Source organism: Phyllostomus discolor, chromosome 3, assembly GCF_004126475.2.
Source record: "Phyllostomus discolor isolate MPI-MPIP mPhyDis1 chromosome 3, mPhyDis1.pri.v3, whole genome shotgun sequence".
Taxonomy (NCBI): Eukaryota; Metazoa; Chordata; class Mammalia; order Chiroptera; family Phyllostomidae; genus Phyllostomus; species Phyllostomus discolor.
In genome coordinates, this window is record NC_040905.2 from 96836842 (window position 1) to 96850575 (window position 13734).

Genomic DNA, 13734 nt, shown 5'->3' on the forward strand with positions numbered 1-13734 from the left:
GTATTTCATTGTATGGACAGACCAGTCTACTTATTGACTCATCAAATGATGGCCATTTAGGTTATTTCTCTTTTGGGCTATAATGCTGCTGTAAGTACTCATGCACAAGTTTTTGCTTAGACATAAGTTTTCATTTCTCTCATGTATGCACCTAGGAGGGGATTATTGGATCATGTGGTAATCCTGCGCCTGGCCTCATGAGGCAGTGTGGAACTGGCAGTGAGGAACTGCCAGACCGTTTTCCAAAGTGACTGCACCATTTTTCATTCCCACCAACGTTATATGAGGGCTCCAATTCCTCCACATTCTGGTCAGCAACTTGTAGCCATCCTAGTGTGTGTGACATCTCACTGTGGTTCAGATTTTACTTCCCGGATGACTGATGATGTTGAGCATCTTTTCACATGCTTATTGGTTGTTCGTATTTCTTCTTTGGAGGAACATCAATCAACTCCTTTGCCCATTTTTAATTGGGTTATTTGTGTTTTTATTATGAGTTGTAATGATTCTTTATATGTTCTGGTCCCTAAACCTTATAATATATATAATTTGCAAATGTTATTTTTCTCCCATTCTGTGGATTATCTTTTCACTGTCTTGATAATATCTTTTAAAGTACATTTTTTTGTTTTAAGCAAAACTAACTGAAGACCGATCACTCAGCTCATCCCACCTTTCAGTGACGATTCATTCCAAATGGCTGTCACGAAAGCATTCCGTTCCCCTCCTCATCTCCCTCCTCCCCACTCCTTCTGCCCCTCCTTCTTTTTCTTCTTCTTTACTTTTTATTTGGAGATAACTTCAGACAGAAAGATTGCAAGAATAAGAATAGTACAAAACCCATATACCCTCTATCCAAATCCATCTCTTAATTTTTTGCTGCTTTTTGTGTGTGTAGTTTTGGCTCTCTCTCCCTCACTCTCTCCCCGTCCCACTCTCCTTCCCTCCCTCCCTCTCTGTGCATGTACAGACACAAATAGGCTATTGTATTCTGAATCAATTGAGAGTAAGGTACATAAATCATGGCCCTTTAATGCTATATAATTCACTGTTTCCTAAGAAAAGGATACTGTCTTACATAACCACAGCACAGTTACCAACTTCAGTAAGTTTAACATCGATGTGGTATTTTTTGTCTGATCAACTCTCCATAATCCAGTTTTGTCTGTTGACATGATGTCTTCTATGGCATTTTTTCCCTTCAGTGCAGGGTCTGGTCTAGGATCAGCCGTTGCACCTGAGTAAGATGATGGGCATCTGTAAGTGTATTTCCTAAGCACATATCTATCCTAGTATTTTTGAATCTTATGCATCAGAATGTGTAGCTGATCTCCTCTGCCCCACCTAACCCTCATGGCTCCTGCACACTGGCCCAAAGGAAAGTGGGGGTAGGTAGGAGCCTGGAATGGACCCAGTTGCCCTTGAGAGAGAGACGGAGACTCCCATGTTGCCCTCCAGATACCAGAGACATAAGCCCCCCTCTTCCCAGCAGTGCTTTTTGTCTAGACGCCATCGCTGCCCACCCCCCACCCACCCACCCTGCGTATCTGCTCCAGGAAGGCCTGCACTCTCTTAACAGAAAATTTAGGGGGGAGAGGGGATCCAGCTTAAATTCTCTTTGTTCAGTGGCCTTTTGAATCATCCTATTCTCGCCTGCCTCTCATTTAGCCCACTTAGTCTTTTTCCCTTTGCAGAGGCCCAGGCAGGCCCAGCCTTCCCTTCAGGTCCTTCTTGTCATATTACATACATTATTACCAAATCCCAAACCTTCTGAATTCTAGCAGTTCTGCTCTAGGATGATATAGAAAAAGCGTGCACTATTTTCAAGAAACAGGTGCAAAACCTCTTCTAAGTAAATTAGTAATCACCCTGAAGTGTATTATGCACTATATTTTTCACAGTGCTCTCTTGTTTCTTTATGTTGTTGCTAAAGTTATTTATAGTATTCTGGCCTCGTAACAGACACTCGAAGCAGACGTGGCGTGTGTGATCTGCGTTTTATCCCGGAGGGGACCCCAGGAGGCTGCCGCGTGCCCGCAGCCAGGCTGCAGAGCAGCAGTCGTAGGAAGGACGCCTCACACCTGGCTTCTCTGAATTCCCATCTCCTGCCGTTGCCACAGGGCTGCACATCCTAATCACTTTGTTAATTAGAACTCAGTATCGCAGGTTTGCTAGGAACTAGTTTATGCACCATTCAAGAATAATAAACATTTACACCCTACATTTTTAATGATCTGAGACAGCAGAGAAGTATCTAAAAAGGCTAGGCTCCTGAACATTTCACTCTGCAAGGAAGGGGGTGGGAAATGTGTGTGTGTGCGGAGGTAATAGCAGCTTAGATAGGATGTTGCCCTGGACTCTCAGAGACAGAGCTGCTGATGTTTCATAATCTCAGTTCCCATCACTCCGATCATGGAATGTTTCTGTTGCTCAGACAGAACACTCTTTGGAACTAAGTCACAGGGATGTCAAACTCATTTTCTCTGGGGGCCACATCAGCCTTTCGGTTGCCTTCAGAGGGCCGAATGTAATTTTAGAACTCTATAAATGTAACTACTCCTTAACTAGGGGCAAGGAGCTCGGTGCTGCTGCCAGGTAGAAACAAGGCGCCAGGCCGGATAAAGCAAGGTGGAGGGCCGTGTGTTTGCCACCTGTGCACTAAGGAAACCCGGCTGTTGCAGGACAGGTACTGTGTGGAATATTGAAGATGCCGACCGTGGATGATTCCCCCCACTCCTCCTGGGCCCAGTAATTTTGTATGAAAGTTTCCAAACAAAGTACAAAGTCAAGGACATCGTATGTGAGCGCTATACCTTCCACACTCCCGCTTTCACTCCCACCCTCACCCCCACCCCCTCCCCGGGGTTCTGCTGCTGCCAACGTTTCCCTGTTACTTTACCACGTATATCCAGGCTATTTTTGATACTTCGTTAATATAGTCATTAAATACTTTTATATTTTGGATGGGAGAGACTTTATAGTCTTTTTTTGGGGGGGGGGGCTAAGTTACCTTTTATATCTCAGAATCCTTTTGAACTTCAAGAACGCAGGGCCGAGTTCACAGCAAGGCCACGGTTCCCACATTCACGCCACTGGAGAGCCCACTGCACGCCCTGGGCTTCCCCAGGTCCTGGCCCATCCGCACCTCAGGACAACCCTGGGAAGTGTCCATAGGGAGATATAAACAACCTCCCCCACAACCTTTAACACATAAGGAAACTCCCAGGTTGAGCTTTGGTGGGGATTACATATATATGTATTTTGGGGTGTGGGGGGTTGGGGTAAGCTTGGTAGGGTGGGGTGAGTATGGTAGTAGAGTAATCTCCCATCTTTTCTGCTCACTGGAAATAATATTTTCCACTTTGGGCTACTCAGTGGATTAGTTAGAGTTTCCAGGAATAGAAAATAAAGCCATATAATAACTGTAAAAGTCCTCAAGTTAATTTTTGAGCTGTTGTATAACATCTCCCTAAGTCGTTTGATTGCCTTCCCAAGATTCTTCAACTCTGTTCAGCATTATCTCTGCCTCTTTTGAAAATGGAGGCAATGACTTATTAAAGAGGTTGTTATGAGACATAAGAGCTTCTCTAAGTTTAGTAATTATCTAAACTTAAAGTCAGTGTAGCACTGTTGAAGCTTAAGGAAGATGTGTTTGCTGTTTTAAAGTAGTAAGGGAGATAATGAAAAGCGCTCAAACCCAAGGTCAAGAATATATAAATCTGGAGGAGGACAAAATAAGCCTACAGTCTGTCCCTTGGGTGAAGAGCCAGCTAATTCTTAGGGTAAGTGAGGTCTTCTCTGGGAATAAAGCTTTGCCAAGGGAGAGTTGAAATAGATCGCCACTGGAGGTCAGAGTCTGGGAGATGCATTTGCTTCGTTTTTTTCCCTTGCCTTACCTAGATCTCTCTAAAGTCCAGAAACAAACAAAATGAAATTCACTTTCCAAAGGACGTGGGGCATGGCGAATCCAGTTGCTTTGTTCAGAACTTCTGTCGTCATTTCTGGAAGCCACAACCGCATTCACTCGGGAGCGTGTCTGCAGCAGAGGGGCAGGATGAGTGATGAAGGCAGTGGGAGACGTGGCTCTTAGTGCCAGGGTCAGGTTCGTAGCCCTGACCTTCTGGGGGTGGTCTTGATGGCTTTGACCAGGGAGGCTCTGAAGAATGCTTTAGCCCTCGAACCTCCACTGGGGCTCTAGTGGAGAGCTTGCTTCTGAATCAAGTTAATTGGGGATGCACCGGCCTGTCCTCTTCATTCCCTGTGTCAGGGAATGCATCTGTGTGTTAAGTTGTTCTCCCTGGAACTGAAAGATGTGTAGGCTCTGCTGTGCTGTGTTTGTGTGCCCCTGACATCCCCCCCTTGAGAAACAGCACGTGGGGCTAGGGGAGGAACGTGTTTTCCGCACGCCTGTTGAGAAGGGGAAACAGAGAATGAGCAGACAGGCCGCGGCCCATTCACTTTGTGGAAGGCTGTGTGACCTAGATGAGGAGAACTACAAATCTTTGCGAGACATGAGACGTAAGGAGGGGCAGGTTCTTGAATTAGGAGGTTAAATATTAGTTTATCCAGATTAATTTGGAAGTTACGATTGGTTACAGTCCAAGTTCTTATTTGGTTGACAGTGGGAAGGAAAGTGCAAAACGGAATTTGGATTTGAAAAATCCATGAAGGAAGAAGGGACCACTTTGATTTTATCGATTTATATGTGTGTGTATTTATACATACAGCTATAAAATTAGAATATTATGGTTCTGTTTAAAGATCATGAGGTTATAGATAATCCAAAACAAATCCTATTTTCACATAAAAATTTAGTATAGGAAAAAAGAGCCCCTAGAAACCCAAGAGGAATGGGAGGAAAGATTATTCAACAGATGGCTAGATCTTCACCTCACATCAAAATAAATTTTAAATGAGCCAAAGATTTAAATATATGTGGCCAAAAATTAAGCTAGTAATAAAAATCTATCAATCACACATACACTCATATTTTATTCTTTCATGAACGACCATTTGGAAGAATAGATGTTAAGAAGAAACACTTACGGCACCAAGCGATACAAAGCACACACTGAACAGAAGGATGAAGTGACAGGCATGCTTCATCGCTGGTTGTTTGAGGGGGTTGGGAATAGGTGCTTTTTGTTTTCCGTTTTCCAAAATTAGCGATGTTGTCAAAGTGTATTTATAACATAAACGTTTTAAGTGAAGTTCATCCCTGTCTTTTAAAATGTCGGGTCAGTGCTTTTCATGCACAGCTGTGAATCCGTCCAAACAGGAATGACTTCACGAGGGGTCTGTTCTGATTGATGAGCCAGGATTTGAAGGACTTTGTCCGCGGCGGAGAGAGCCCCGTGGGCACCGCTGACCTGTGATGAGAGTGAGCAATGTCTGTGCTGTTCATTACCTTCCTGAAGCCGGCTTGTCAGAGTTGTATTTCCTATTCCGTGTAATTGGAAGGAGATTGTTTCCACAAAGTGCATCTCCGACGGTTAGAAAGCTCTCGGCATCCCCTAGATTGATTGCGCAGTGGAGTCATAAACATGCCCTTCGCTCCCCGGTGCCTGGCCCCCTCGCCCTTTCATCCTCCTTAGAACTCATGGGCGCTCACACGCGCTCTGTCATCTCAGTACATCCACGGGGAGAAAGAATCTTACTGTTCGCAGCACTGTCCCTGTGAGCCAGAAGTTCTGCCCTTAGGGGTGTCCAGCCCTTGGCCCAACACAAAGTTGTAAATTTACTTAAAACATCATGAGATTTCCTTTTGTGATCATATGTTTCAATGTATTTAATGTGTGGCCCAGAGATGCCAAAAGCTTAGACACCCCAAACTGTCCACAACCTTAACCGTAATTGTTCACGAGGAGAAAAATTATTTTCTTTTTACTTCTCTAATGACTGCCTGGTGGAGAGAGACTGTAGCCAGCAGCGACACGCAGCACAAGCAAGGAGTTAGAAAGAGTGGAAGTGACTATTTGGCAATCCTGGCAGGCTGCAGCCCCACCAGCATGTTCTGGTTGTGTCTTCCACATGCTCAGCCACAGAGCAGAGACTTGGCCTGAGTCAGCCGGCCGCTTTCCATAGGTGATGTGAGCACTGGGAGCAGAGAGTCCCTGGGAGATTCAGTGTCTCCGATGTTGCATCTTCCAGGAACACCTCTAGGATGGACTCTGTGTAGTCCCTAGAATTCACATGGAATCAGAACGTCACGTTTCTGGTTTTGAGTCGGAGGAATATATTTTTGAGGCTTAGTTTGCTTTATTACTTATAGTATGGGATAGAAATACCCTAATTTATATCCAGTTCTCATTCATGGGCGGTTTGGGGGCAAGGGGTAGTTGCAGATGGGACTGCCATGCATTTTTCTTCATTGCTCTGCCACCGTACCCCCTTCCTCTCCAGAAGTGTGTGGCCTGGTGAAGTGACCAGAAACCCAGAGAGGAGGGCCCAGGAGGGGCAACGAAGAGAAGGCCTGGCCTGTTTCAGAGCCCTGGGGCTGCACAGGTCACCTTGAGGAGGGGAAGAAAGCCATTGCTCCTTTAATTGATGTTTCAATTAGCAGTAAAATATTATAATGTAGTCAGAATATTATTCTGCAGCCAATTAGCAATAAAGAGAAGCATTTTAATATACAAATTAATTGTGTTTTAAAATTTAGGCAGTAGGAAATATCAGAGTCGTCTGCTGAAGATTTCTACTGAAGACATTCTTAAGCCAGCCCTTGGTCAGGTAAAATCCACACACTGAAAACCGAGGTTGAAAGGTGTGGCCCAGCTATCTGTAGGCTCTGAAGTACGGTTAGGAGGCGTTGAAACTTCATGGGCCTTTCCGGAAGCTTTCCTATGAACTGGGGCAGGAAGTCTTTTGGGGAGCCGGGTCCTAGGGGGAAGTTACAGACGCCATCTTATACACTCACAAGCACACGGCGAGGGGCAGTTCTGTCCTTGACCATGGGGGGTGGGGGATGGGAGGGGAACAGCGACCCTCCTGCTGCTGCTCCCGTGTGCCAGAACCTGTAACTCTTCAGGTGGTCTTCTCTGATTGGTCGGAGAAACAGGTGCTGCTGCTTGAGCAGGTGAAAGGCTCCATGGAAGCACTTAGGTAGATTAGCACTGTCTTTCTTCTAGGCACATATAAAATATTTTTTTCTTTGACTTTTTGGACAGATGACATACAAATGTATATAGAGTTGTGTGTTGGGCCTAAGGAGCTAATGAATTAAGTTGAACCTCTGAAGGGTACTTTAACCAGTTGAAATCCACGTGTGGCCACCCAGGGTGAACTCGGGGACAAAAGTGGCTGGGGGACCCCTGCTGCACGTTGCCAGGCGCTGGAGCAGTCAGTCCCTGGGCAGTGGGGATCGTCCAGGGAGGAAAGGCGGCCTCATATGCTGCCCAGGCGTTGTAGCCCATCTCTCCTTATTGGAAAGGGTGATGTTGGAACTTGGAGTGATTTTTCTACTCACATCCTCAACACACTGAAATAAGCTTGTTTAAGTGGAAGGAAATAAATCTGGTTAAAATGGCTTTTCTACATTTGTGTGGCATGTGAGGTGTGGGGCGTATTCCAAGTTACCCCTTTGTGGAGGCCCCACCCCTGGGTGTTCCCTTCGGGCACGCTGGTGACCTCAGCGAGGTTTCGAGGCTGTCCCGCGCTGCGTGGGGCGTCCGCTTGTAGAGAAACTTCAGAGCAGTGTGTTGCCTGGCAGGACCGCGTGTACTCTGGTGCTGCTAAGGGATGTTTCATGCTGGTCTCTTTCCATCTTCCCCATGTATCAGCCATGGAAACATCTAGAAGGGATTTGGTGCTCACAGGGGAAAACCTCAGTAATCCAGAAACAAATTGAGATCTGTTTTTACCAGCTACTCAACTTGCTTGAAATGAATTTTCCTTTCAAGATAGCCTTGGTCTGCAAAGAAGAGCCCGCAGGCATCTGCCCCAGTACAGAAGTGTGAAAGCACAACACAGCTTCTCCCTTCCCCTGTGTCCTTGCCCACCTCCTGGGGGTGCTCATTGCGAGGATCCAGGGGAGAAGTGGGTGGTGAAAAGTCTTTGGCTGGGGGAGCGTTACGTGTATTGACTGGTTACTTCTGGGTACTCTTCTGCACCGATTTCTTCTGCTTTTTGCTTTTCCTGTGAGTGTCACAGATTCTTTATCTGTAGAAAGGGTCAGGTGGCATGGTTTCAGTGATGTGCCCGGCTCTACAGTTACGTTGTACAGAGGAGTTGTGCGATGCCCAAAGTGCCTGAATCACAAAGCTAAGTTTTAATAACTGGAACCATAGAACCTTTCGGTTGGAGGAAGATCTGAAAGGTGATCTAGATTCAGCCATTGGTCTGATGTGTAAATCTTCTGTCGGCAGCTTTCTTGCCAGATGGGCACAAAGCCTGTGCTTGAACATCTGCGAGAGGCCTTGTCAGGAGCTCTGTCCCGTCTTTGGGCGGCTCTCATTCTTAGAAAAGTCTCCTTCGTGTTGGACTGACACCTGTGCCCTACGTAGCCTTTCTTTCCCCTTGGGGCCTAATGATAGGAGTCTACTTCTTCTTCCTAAAGATAGCTGCCCTCCTCCCTTCCCCCTTCCCGCCGCCACTCCCAGGAGACAGGGCTGTGGCTCCGTTCACCATCCTTTGGCTTCTTTCCGGCTGCGGTGCAGCCCCCTCCGAGTCAGGGTTGCAGAGCCTGCGCCGCGGCGTGCTTCAGTCACCACCGGCATCCCCGCTTTCTGGGTCCTGCACTTTTATTAAGACAGCCAAGTCTTAATTTGCCTTTGACTGATTCGAGCTTACTGCAAAGTGAATGCAAATACCAACTGTTTTCAAAGAAAAGAGAGGAGAGGCCAGGCTTAGCGGCAGCAGGTTTTTAAGCCCTACAGGTCTTAAGGAGACACTTAACAATTGGTGCTGTTGTAGCTCCAACTTTTTTTCTTTTAACTCATCGTTTCAACTTGTTAAGCTTTAGGGATTCATATTTCTGTCATTAAAAGTTAGTCCTTCCTTCCTTCCTTTGAGATTTCAGAGGACTTTGTCATACCTTTATTAGAGCTTTTACTGCTTCGCATTATAGCTATTTATGTCTTACCTCCAACTCAGTTATGAGTTCCGCTAGGATAGTAATCATCTCTCATCATCTTTCTCTTCTCTCCTCAACACTTAGTTCATAGTAACTGCCTGATATATGTTTGCTGAGTGAATGAGTCAAAAATATTTACTCTCAAATTCTGCATGTTTAACAAATTAAGTGGTAGTGGGCTGAAGAGGACAATACCTAGATGGCCTTTCGCAGCCTGCTGAAAACTTTTCCCTGGACTGGCTATTGATCTGTTCTCAAATATTCTTTGCAAGATGACATTCATTCTGTCATGAATTTACATAACTGTGCAGTCAGTTCTGCTGTAGCACTGCCTACGTTTTCCTAAAAGATCACTGCACTCCACACAACAACAGAACAACCAAATTACACGACTTATGGGGGAAATGGGTTAGAGACACAAAAATTTCATCACTGAGAGATTGGGGGAAAAAAGGTAGGAATGTTTTAAAAATAGTAAATTAGTTTCACACATGTCACATGGTTAAGAAGTGCCTCAGTGTTGCAATACATATGGCATCTGCCTTGGAAAAAGCCTGAAGGTGGCTTGTGGGAATGGACAGCGGCTTATCTGAGAGTTGCCTCCGCAGTGCACTGAGGAGCTGTAGGTGTGGGAAGTTGGTGTGGTAGTGTGCTTCCCTGGGGTTTCCTGCGGCACAACTGCACTCAGCACACACAACCTCCACGCTGGAACAAGTTCATGTTTTCAAAACAAGCATTTATAGCAGCCCCTGTTTGTTCATTCTGTTGTTCACCTGATCGGTAGAGCATCTTCTGTGTTCTGAAAGTATTCCAGGCACTGGGCATATAAAGATGCATAAGTTATAATACCCGCTCACTTTCAAGGAAATTCATAGTCTTAAAGATTTGTTTTTACTAGGAGGAATGAAAATAAATGTTAAAGAGACAGACTTGGCTCATCTAGCCATTTTCCCAAGTCCGTTCTAGCCAGAAGAATATTTTCTAAGTCTGGTCCTTTGTTATATTTAGCAGATTTCTCTAAAGTCTGAAAGCTAGATTTTGAATGGTTCTCATTTTTCAGCTAATGTCTATTTAAGAGACAGTTTCTTTAGAAACAGCATGGAGGGAAGACATGTATTTTTACTCACCCAGGGTGTGGTTTACTAATAAAGTTTTACCTCTTCTTGTTACCATGTGTGTGACTTGTTGATGGCCTTAATTAAAAATAAAACAATGTGCCCGTGCAGTCAAGTGACTTAAAGTCACTTGGCTAATTAGTGGCATAGCCAGAACTTGAATTCAGTTAATTTTCAACTGTAATGTATTGCTTTTCAACATTGTGTCATAAGGTAGAATCTAAGTTCTTTTCATTTAGGGAGAGATTAAACTGACCTTATATTATTTCAGCGTCTCCATCTATTTCTTAAATGAGCTTCACCAATGCAGCTACTATTTATAATGGGATTCCCATAGTTTTATTTTCATTTCTTCATGCAATCTGCTACTACACAAACTCACCAAGGTGTGTCTTCTTCAGGCTGTGTGCTCTGTAATTACATCTCTGTTAAGGCAGACAGAAAATTGTGTTTCTTTGTGCTCGTAAGATTTTAGCATTTGCTGTGAATTGGTATGGGGTTTTGAGGGGGAAACATCCTTGGTTGTATGTGTGGAATTTGTGGTGCAGTCCAGAGGGTTAAGATGTCATTGCCTCTAGTCAGGACACACTTTCTTTTCCAGGTGACGCTTTCTTTTCCAGGTGGCCGGTTTTATTTCGTTTATGTTTGGTCCCAGTCCCCTCCCCCGTTGCCAATACTGACTGATTTGAAAACTGTATCTGAAGTGACCTTTGTGCCTGCTCCATAGTCTTGACTGGGTCCCCCACAACCCATTGGCTTTGGCCGCCTTGCCTGGAAGCCTACACTTCTAGAGTAGGGGGATTTAAAGCAGATAATTTGCTTAGCATTCCAAAAGATCCAGGAGGGATGGTTAAAAATGTGGAGTGAATGATGATTTCTCCCTCCTCCCTTTTCTGTAGGAGAAGAAAGAAACTGCTGTATTTTGAGCCCCTAGTGTTTACAAAATATTTTCAATTTTTCTCATTTTTTGGAAGTCCCTGGGGGGATAGGTTTATCTATCCTCAGGGGATATTTGAATATGAGGCCCAAAGCTTTGAAAACACCAAATTTCAGCTGGAATCATTTGTCCTAAGTGTGGTTTAGGGAGGAAGTAATTGATAGATAGATCTCAGTAACTCGGGATCTAAAGAAACAACCAATGACAGTAACTACAGATAGATTTTCTGGGGTGAATGGCTTTCTTCCATTTCTCGGTGGTGCAGGGGTCATGCTTCTCTGTGCAATGGTCCTTTGAAGCCAAGGTCATGGGCGAGTACATTCCTGGTTTGGGGACATTAGCTTGATGCCCGCTGTTTTATCTTTCTCTCTGTGCACTACCTCCTCCTGCCTATGAGGTTTAAGGTCAAGACTTCAGGATGGCCCTCAGTTTTGCTTTAGGACTGAAAGCCTTCCTCTGCACCTGAACAAGGGGGAAATGTAAGGAACCGCCACATTTAAATTCCAGCAGCCAAAGTGGCCACTGTGAACACAGGAGTGACAAGTGGACTGTGAAGTTCCATGTGGCTGCTTGGTGCACGCTGTGGTTGGGGCTGAGGAGTATGGCTGGGTACAGCAGACAAGCTGGAGACAGATGATATGTTAGAAACAGCCACAAGAACTTTAAGTCCCTGTCATTTAGGCTCCGATGACATCTTTGTGTCTCTGTTCAGTTGAAATGCCTGAGTTCCACGGGTGACTCATTGCTGGAGAGTAGTGTATGGTCCCCAGAGTGGTCCTGTCTCCTGCAGGGGGAGCTCTTACCTCTGCCAGGGTCAAGGTCTCCCGTGTAATCGATGCTCTGGTTGGTGAAAGGCCTGAGGACCGAGGATGTGGTCCAGGATGGCCCTTCTGAGGGTTCTGAGTAGTGGGGTGTACCCTGCCTGGCTACCTGTTTTCATCCTTCACGTTCTTTTGCAATGGTGCATTTCCTCAGGGAAATTTTGATTTGACTATTAAATTTTCAACTCTGAGTATATTTTTCAGCTTTAAAAAAATTAACTGTTATGCCCCCTCGAGTAATGGAGAAGTCCTTATTTTATAAATATTTTATGATCTTCCACTTGTATGTTTCCCAGTTATATTTTGTAATCACAGAGGTTTTTATTACATCACGACTAACCCTGTTTCTCCCCGCCAACCCATGTCATTGTTCAAGTATCATTCTTTCTGGCATTCATTGCTCCTTGGTGTTTCATTGCTAAGTAATTTTCCTATGTAATGTTTAGCAGTTCCTTTTGGCTACTTTTTGAAAGATCTTTACCATGGTTTTCTCATAATGAGTGTATTAGGCAGATTGCACAGTGATTTGGCTCAGTATCACATTTCTGGATGTGAACCCAGTGTTCTGTTGAAAATTTGAATCCCGCAGAAGGTGAAAAAGAAAAGTCCTCTGACACCTCTCCGTAAGTATCCCCAGGTTAACGACTACTTACATTTTCTCGTTCGTGTGGTCAGTACACATGAAGGTGTGTTTGTGCGCATCGGGTCTGCGCACCCTCTCAGACCCAGCCTGCAGACCGCAGGCATAAACCTCAGGAAGCTTTCCCTACCTTGGACTGTTGGTGTGTCTCTCCTCCAACATTATGTGCTTTTGATTGCCCTGCTGTTTTTTTGTTGCCATACCAACCCCCCCAAAGCTATTAGAATCTTTTATGATTCAGAATAGAACATTAGTTTTATTATATATTGAAAATGGATCCTTAAACTTCATAATGGCTCCCAATTATTTTACATTTGCTTGTGTTATACACTATTATTTTATTGCAGTATAATGTTCAATTATGGAAATGACTCCAAAAAAACATGATTTTTCTGGCATAATGTGTAATTGTTTATTGAGTGTTTTTCTCATTATAGTGATTTTTTTCCCTTTTGAACTGCAGATATAAAGAAACTTGCTTAGGTTTTATAAATTGATTACTATGCATCTAAAAAAATCAAATATTTATCAAGTACTCACTATATGGAAGGCATTCTGTTTGAGATGGAAATATATGGAGATATTGTAAGATTCTCTGGTCCTCTGAAAAAACTAGTTGTGCAAATCGAAATGCCAGCGACAACACACAGCAGTCAGTGCCCGGTATTCCCGAGGGCAGTAAGTCTCTGGGATAGAAGCTGATCACAGGGTTAGGGCAGGTGCCAGGGGCTGTGGCTACTGGAGGAGGATTGGCAGCGTGGCATCACCGGACTGGCCTTGGACAGGTGAGCTTCAGAAGCCCTCGCATGTGTGCAGAGGGGAGAGAGCAGGATCGGGGGGCTCCGGATGGTGGTCGAGGTGAAGCAGGAATGAAGCAGGGGCCCGGTGAGCCCCCAGGGGCTTGTTCTATTTGGGAGGAGAAGCCATTGGAGGGTTTGAACAGGGGACTGGCAGCATGAGCTGACTACATTTTGAAAACTCGCTCAGACTGCCAGGGAATGGCAGACTCTACAACCGTTGTTTTATTTGTATTAGAAATGGCATCATAGATGTGGTAATTCACACCTGAGCCACCAGTTAATGTGAAGGGGAATGAAAATAAACAGATTCTGTGATTCCGAGCTTCGACGATACAGGGATGAGAGGATAGG

At 44.8% G+C, this 13734-nt stretch overlaps 1 protein-coding gene across 7 annotated transcripts in view; it reads left to right on the top strand.

Annotated features, from left to right (window-relative positions):
- Nucleotides 1–13734, top strand: part of AUTS2 (activator of transcription and developmental regulator AUTS2) — a 1155833-nt gene that overhangs the window by 1100071 nt on the left and 42028 nt on the right. The window lies entirely within an intron of this gene.